Genomic DNA, 8,384 nt, shown 5'->3' on the forward strand with positions numbered 1-8,384 from the left:
GCTTTTCCTATTATTGTCTTTGCCAGTCAAGTCTGCGGTTTGACCATTCTAGCACCTTTTCTGTAGTCCCGACAGCAAGCTCAGCTGTTGTAACTTAACAGATCTACTGGTTCCCCTTTATCCAATTCTAGTTACTCTTTTTGGGGCCCTGACCACATCTTTCTGCCTCAGCATGCCCTTTATACAGAAAAACAAGTTTAGCAAAAGTTAAAACTCTTGCTTTTATTTACATGGTCTTCACAAACAGCTGGCCTGTAAAGAAAGGGGGGGGGGGGGGGCCATGTCTAAAGCCTCTCTGGAACCAATTGGGGGGGGGTGGTGGGCTTATGAGTCCTTGAAGTTATTCAGCAATTCGTCTCTACAAATTGAATTGCCACCACGACATTTAAGGTAGATGAACTGCTCTTTTTGACAGCTAAAACATCATGTGCCTAAGTTAACATAATCTAGTCAAGAATTGTCATGACTCACTACTTCTTTTGTTACAAGTAATAGCAAATAACCTTGGAAATCTCTAAGGTGAAAATGTGCGGTACTGCACATTGACTTTGACTGGATTGTTCCACCAAGTGCAATTTGTATTTCAAATTTCTAGCAATCGACCCATCGCCCCTTGGCTTTGGTTTTATGGTTTCTTTTAACTCTTTTTTAAAAATTCGTAATATCAGATGTCTTTTCCACCAACTTCTCCTGAGATTCACAGTCTGGGATAGTTCGGTTGTTTAATGGTAGAGAAAAAAGGACTGTTTCCAGGAGCTATTTCTTCTGATAGACAAGACCCTTGTGAGAGTCGAAGTCGAAGTAAAACATCATGGAAGGGTGCGAGACCAAACTGGATGAACAAGGCATCTTCAAACGGGGGGTTTAAGAGAACAGAAATCCTATCACGAATGGGAACTGACAGGATTAGCAAAAGAAAGTCTACCTCTGGAGGTCAGAAAGTGTAGGGATAGTGAGAACTGCCAAAAGCCATCGCAGAGTTGGACCTTCAAGGGATTAAAACCAATCATAAAATGTTTAGTAGTCATATCCAGAACATAGATAAAGGAGGGTGCGTTCGTCATCATGAACAGTCCGACTAATACCAAAGGAGCTGCCAGACAACTCTCCAATACCAAATCTACTAGGCAAGTCCTCATCCCACTGAGAATACAACTAAGGAAACTGCACCAATCTACTGCAGGACACTCCCTACACTAACACTGGAACAAATCAACAGACTCTTGAGGCCCCAGCAGGCTTTTCTCATATACATACCCAAGATCCAGCACAATCCCAGAAATCCGGGAACGCCCCTCATCTCTCGGGATGTGGCCACTGACCACTTGAAGGATGTCTGGATATCGTGACTCTCTACTCAGACCTATCACGAGCACTTCCCTGATCTCCGGAACACGGCTGATGTTCCTGAGGAATACTCCAATTGCAGTGGTCACCTCCCAGAAACAGCTACCATCCTAGCCACCATGGAGGTATGAGGCTCTCTTACACACCATGCCCACATCACAGACTGGAATACAACTGTCAGGAACAATATCCCTGAGGATGCCACAAGTGCACAACTGGCGCGAGCTCTGGCCTTTATCGTCACACAGCACAACTATATTCAAATTACTGACATATATATCTCCAGATAGTGCACGGCCTATGGGCACCCGCATGGCCCCACAAGAGATGCGCCAATATTTTTATGGCTGACTGGACAACGCTCTCGGCTCTCGGCCACTCACGTGCCCCTTCTCTACCTACGCTACATTGAATGATCATTCTTCATCATCTGGACCCAGGGGAAAGAAGACTCCTGGAAAAAATTTCCACCACGAGTTCAACAGCTTCCACCACCATCAACCTCAGCCTGTACATATCATACAGGGGAGGTCACTGTGCTAGACAACCAGTGGTGCAAATAAAGGATGGTCACATAACATACCACACCTTATCAAATAACCTACTGACGTGCTATGCGTACCTCATGGCTCCAGCTTCCATCCCGGGCACATCACAACGCATCCATTGTCTACAGCCAAGCACTGAAGGTACAACCCACATCTGCTCTTAACCCCTCAGACAAGACCAACACCTACCAAATCTCCACCAAGCACTCTCAAACTACAATACCGTCGCACGAGGAAATAGAACAGATCAAAGAGCCAGATTGGACCCAGAAGCCTCCGAACTGCCAAGAAACCAAGAAAGCAAACCAGCAGACTCCACTGACCATCACATACAGAGCCCCCAGCTAAATCCTCAACGCATCTCAGGGATCTACAACCCATGTCTGGACAACGTCCCACACTTTCACTAGCCTTGGGTGGCAGGTCCAATCCGGCCCACGACAAACCTGCAAACCTGAAACGTATTCCACCAGCACGCACACCCGCACGCGATAGTAGCTCTAGCTCAGGAACCAATCATGCAATAGAAACCCACCGATGCACTCTGTCCCACATATCTACATCGGCGACAGACTTAACACAGAAACCTAACCAGATCAGTCTCACACCATCACCAGTTATCACGCCTGCAGTCCATCAATGAATATATGCGCCATCCATTAGTGCCAGCAATGTCCCTCTTGCTAGTGTAATCACCAGACTGGACAGTCTCTACGGAAAAGGAAAATGGACCAATCAGATTATTAGGAAGGCATAAGACAAAAACCTGTAGAGAGCACTTCAACTCCCTGCCACACTATAACAGACGTTAAGTCCCAATGGCTGCAGCAAAAAAAACGTCAGCCGACTTCAAAGAGAAACTGCCTGAGTCTCAATTTATCTGCAAATTTGACCACCTCAGCTCAGGGTGTGAAGAAAGACTGTGAATGGCTTGCCAACTACAGAACCAGTTTCTCCTCCCTTGGTTTTCACACCTCAACTGCTAGAACAGGGCCTCATCCTCCTTGATTGAATTAACCTCGTTATCTCTAGCTTGCTTGCATATATATACCTGCCCCTGTAAATTTCCACTACATTCATCTGACGAAATGGGTATTCACCCATGAAAGCTCATGCTCCAAAACGTCTGTTAGTCTATAAGGTGCCACAGGATTCTCTGCTGCAAGGTCAGAAGGGACCATTATGTTCATCTAGTCTGATCTCCTGCACTACGCAGGCTACAGAATCTCACTCACCCATTCCTGTATCAAACCTTTGTCTGAGCCATTGAAGTCCTCAGATCATGGTTTAAAGACTACAAGGTGCAGAGAATCTTCCAGCAAGTGACCCATGCCCCATGCTGCAGAGGAAGGCGAAACCCCCCCAGGGTCTCTGACATTCTGTCCTGGAGGAAAATTCCTTCTTGATCCCAAATATGCTGATTAGCTAAACCCTGAGCATGTGGATAAGACTCACCAGCCAGATACCCAGGAAAGAATTCTCTGTAATAACTCAGATCCCACCCCATCTAACATCCCATCACAAGCCAGAGGGTATATTTACTACTAATAGTCAAAGACCAATTAATTGCAAAAATTAGGCTATCCCATTATACCATCCTCTCCATAAATTTATCAAGCTTAGTCTTGAAGCCAGATATGGCTTTTGCCCCGACTACTCCCTTTGGAAGACTGTTTTATAACTTCACTCCTCTAAAGGTTAGAAACCTCTGTCTAATTTCAAGACTAAACTTCCTGATGGCCAGTTTATATCCATTTGTTCTTGTATCCACATTGGTACTGAGCTTCAATAATTCGTCTCCCTCCCTGGTATTTATTCCTCCGATATATCTGTAGAGAGCAATCATATCTCCCCTCAGCCTTCTTTTGGTTCGGCTAAACAAGCCAAACTCTTTGAGTCTCCTTTCATAAGACAGGTTTTTCCATTCCTCGGATCATCCTAGTAGCCCTTCTCTGTTCCAGTTTCAGTTCATCCTTCTTAAACATGGGAGACCAGAACTACACACAGTATTCCAGATGAGGTCTCACCAGTGCCTTATATAATGGTACTAACACCTCCTTATCTTTACTGGAACTACTTCGCCTGATGCATCCAAGACCGCATTAGCTTTTTTCATGGCCATATCACATTGGCGGCCCGTAGTCATCCTGCGATCAACCAATACTCCAAGATCCTTCCCCTCCTCTGTTACTGCCAACTGATGTGTCCACAGCTTTTAACAATAATTCTTATTAATCCCTAAATGCACATGATTGCACTTTTCACTATTAAATTTCATCCTGTTACTATTACTCCAGTTTACAAGGTCATCCAGATCTTCCTGTATGATATCCCGGTCTTTCTCTATATTGGCAATATCTCCCAGCTTTGTGTCATCCGCAAATTGTATTAGCACATTCTCACTTTTTGTGCCAAGGTCAGTAATAAAAAGATTAAATAAGATTGGTCCCAAAAACAATCCCTGAGGAACTCCACTAGTAACCTCCTTCCAGCCTGACAGTTCACCTTTCAGTACAACCCGTTGTAGTCTCCCCTTTAACCAGTTCCGTATCCACCTTTCAATTTTCATATTGATCCCCATCTTTTCCAATTTAGCTAATAATTCCCCATATGGAACCATATCAAATGCCTTACTAAAATCAAGGTAAATTAGATCCATTGCCTTTGCTTTGCTTTCCTTTGTCTAAAAAATCTGTTACCTTCTCAAAGAAGATCAGGTTGGTTTGGCACAATCTGCCTTTTGTAAAACCATGTTGTAATTTGTCCCAATTACCATTGACCTCAATGTCCTTAACTACTTTCTCCTTCAAAATTTTTTCCAAGACCTTGCATACTACAGATGTCAAACTAACAGGCCTATAGTTGCCCGGATCACTTATTCCCCCTTTCTTAAAAGTACGAACTATGTTAGCAATTCTCCAGTCATACAGTACAACCCCGAGTTTAATATTCTTGGATGAAAATTATCTGGGCCCCACGATTTAGTCCCATTAAGCTCAAGAAGAAAACAAAGAAAGAAGTGGGACCACTAAACACTGAAGATGGGGTGGAGATTAAAGATGATCTAGGAATGGCTAAAACCTGAACAAATACTTTGCCTCAGTTTTTAAAGAGGCTAATGAAGATATTATGAGGAGTGACAAGGTGGCTAAGGGCAACAAGGCTATGGAGGTAGAAACTACCACATCCGAGTTAGAAGCCAAACTCAAACAGTTTAATGGGACTAAACTAGGGGGCCCGGATAATCTCCATACTAGAATATTAAAGGAGCTGTCACATGATATTACAAACCCAATAGCAATCGTCTTAGCCTAAGACTGGAGAATTGCTAATAGAGTTCCTATTTTTAAGAAAGGGAGAACAAAGTGATCCAGGAAACTACAGGCCTGTTAGTTTGACCTCAATCCTGTGCATGGTCTTGGAACACATTTTGAAAAACAAACTAGTTATTGCAGTGTAACTTGTTTCCAGATTGGCATTGTGAGTCCTAGTTATTTAAGAGTCAAAATTAGAGTTGTTTGGCTAGTTTGACTAAACACAGCTCACATGCTATTGTTTGTGTTCTCTGATTGGAAGAATCAGGCTTCCAATATGAATCCTTGTGTTTGAGTTCAAAGTTTGCTTTCCAAGAATATTCGCTTAAAATTCTCTGCTTCCATGAACATTCTGGCCAGTAAACTTATTTACTCTCAAAAGTGAACTCAGAGGGTATATCTACACAGCAAAGAAAAACCTGTGGATGGCCTCTGCCAACTGACTCAGGCTTGCAGGGTCCTCCCACCTCGCTGGGTCCTAGAGCCCAGAGTCCTACCTGATCTCAAAAGTCTACATTGTAATGAAACAACCCAGCAGCATGAGCCAGCCGTGGGTTTTGTTTTTGCAGTGTACGCATACCCAAAAGGTGCATTAATGCCAATGAAGTGAATTTTTGAATCAAGTCATGGAATGGTGGTGATGTGTTTTTTTTTATTTGCCCAAGTCTAATTTTGATCAAGGATTCCCCTCTCTTGCTCCTTTGCTCATCCTTAAGGCTGATTTTAAAAACAGCAGCCAGAACGTTATTCACATTATTTTGTTGAATTGCTCACCCAAGAGTGGATTGTTGTACACTTATCTACCAGACAGTTTGTGGCTCTTACACAAAAGCATTGACACAAGTAAATCAAACTCTGTTTTAACCTGTGTTTTTTAAAAACACAGCCTAAAGCTTCAGATAGGTAATTTGGAGGAACACTTGTTACTTAGGGGAGTGCAAAAAGGCAGTTTTTATGTAATACGTCCTTTCGTGGCCTTAAAAAATTCCCCCCAAAATCATCAGTTTGAAACAGCACAAATCTTCTTCATTCTAAGAAGGAAAAAAAAATAATGCTATATACTTCCATCATTTCAGAAAACTGAATACAGACCCAAGTAATTTCTTTAAGATACGTGAGGTTTCTCCAGATAAAATATTTATTTGATATAAAAAGCAAAAGATGACATTTTAATGGTCATTTGCTAAAATAGAACTATCATGCTATGCAACTGGTTTGACAGCCATTAGTCAGGAAGTGATACTTTAGGGTCTAGTTTTTAGTCTCTGCCAAAGGCATGTACATAGCCTCTGGAAAGAATCTATGAAAGGATATACTATGACAATAAATGACATTCTTCTGGGAACCACATGATACCCTTATGCATTATTTTGATTGGAACAAGTCAGACGTACACCCTTATGGTAAATATCTTTAGCACTTACAATGACATTACATTGCTCCTTCATCTGAAGATGCAATTCCGTATCTTAACTTTTATAAAACTTAAGCAATTAAGTATTGAAGAAATGAACCATAGCAAAGCTGTGTAAAGAATAATTCTCTCAAATCACAGCTTGCAGTGTAAATTCCAGTATTTTAAAGCAAACATTTGAAATGTAAAATTTGTCTACTTTTTATATTTTAGTTTCCTTTGTGTAGTTTGATCAGATCTTATATTGGGTAGAAAAATACAACTATGATATTTTGTGAATATTTGTGTAACCTTTATTGTTTCCTAGGCAATACTGATGTTTCTGAGGCTCTGTATTCTTAGTGAAGTATAGCTTTCTATAACTGTCACAAGATGCATTTCATATACAGTTTCACAAAGAGGGTAAGCAAAGCTGGTAAGCATTTTCTAAATAAAAACAATGGTATTCAGGGGTGTTCATGATTTTTACATGTGCAAGAGGCTGCATGGTTCATAATGGTACCCAAATTTTCTTGGCCACTGCAAGCAGGCTTTCAATATTGCACCCTGTGCTTATAGGGTTAAGGACATTATAAACCATCCCTCTGCTGTGTGCTTCAAAACATTTACATGGGAGGAGAAGAATAAAAAAGGATTTGCCCCATCTTCTGGGTTGGGGAGGGAACTCCTGTCTGGGAAGGTAGTGGGAGAGGTGGAGTCACATCATCTGCAGGAACCTAGAAGGCAATAATCTATTATACCTTTCACCTTAAGCTTAGCTTCAGCCATACAAGAGGGTTACTTTTGTTCTACAGCAATAATAATTTCTGTTGCTTTCTACTTCAACTGCAGGGGAGAGAAGAGAGGAAGAGGAACAAGCTTATCAAAAATAGGAGTCTAGCTTTAAGTACCTAAGTATAGATTTAGAAGGCTAACTTTAGGTTCTTATTTTTGAAAACCTTGACCCTGGTCAGTCTTCAGGTTCTCTCTATCCACTGCTATGTTGGCAATTCCTCCTAATTTAGTATCATCTACAAATATTTAGACTTATTACTTCCTGATGAAGATCATTAAGATAAATACTGATCAGTACCAGTCCTAAAATCGTTCTTCACAGGATAGTCTCAGTACCTTTATATGAGATTTCTCCATTAATGAAAATAAGTAGGTGAACAGATTCAGATAAAATAGGAACCAACACAACATTCACATCAATCTAAACCTGATGATTTTGAAGAAGTTCACTGAACTTCTTCAATTTTATTTAAATTTTTGTGCATCTTTACTTCTTTTTACAGCTTGGACAAGAACTGGGAATACTAGAATATGGTGCCAAGAGAAAAAGCAATTCACATGGTACAGCTCATCTGGCCCAGACCAGGAGACAACAGAAATCTCATCAGAGATGCTTCTGGCAACTTATCCAGCACAAGTTTTAGACCAGAGAGGCTCAGAATAACTTTGCATAACTGAACAGTTTGACAGAATCAGTCCTAAAGATGTATGACCAGTGTGGTTGCACATGATGCCCTGTTTGGTGATCAAAGAGCCTTGAATGGAAATGGCAGCAATAAAAGCCAATACAATTTTTCTTTTTTTAATGGAAGATGTAGACTCATAGACTCGTAGGTCAGAAGGGACCAATATGATCATCTAGTCTGACCTCCTGCACAAAGCAGGCCACGGAACCCTACCCATCCACTTTTATAACAACCCCTAACCCATGACTGAGTTATTGAAGTCCCCAAAATTGTGGTTTGAAGACCTCAAGCTGCAGAGAAT

Source organism: Chelonoidis abingdonii, chromosome 3 (assembly GCF_003597395.2).
Source record: "Chelonoidis abingdonii isolate Lonesome George chromosome 3, CheloAbing_2.0, whole genome shotgun sequence".
Taxonomy (NCBI): domain Eukaryota; kingdom Metazoa; phylum Chordata; order Testudines; family Testudinidae; genus Chelonoidis; species Chelonoidis abingdonii.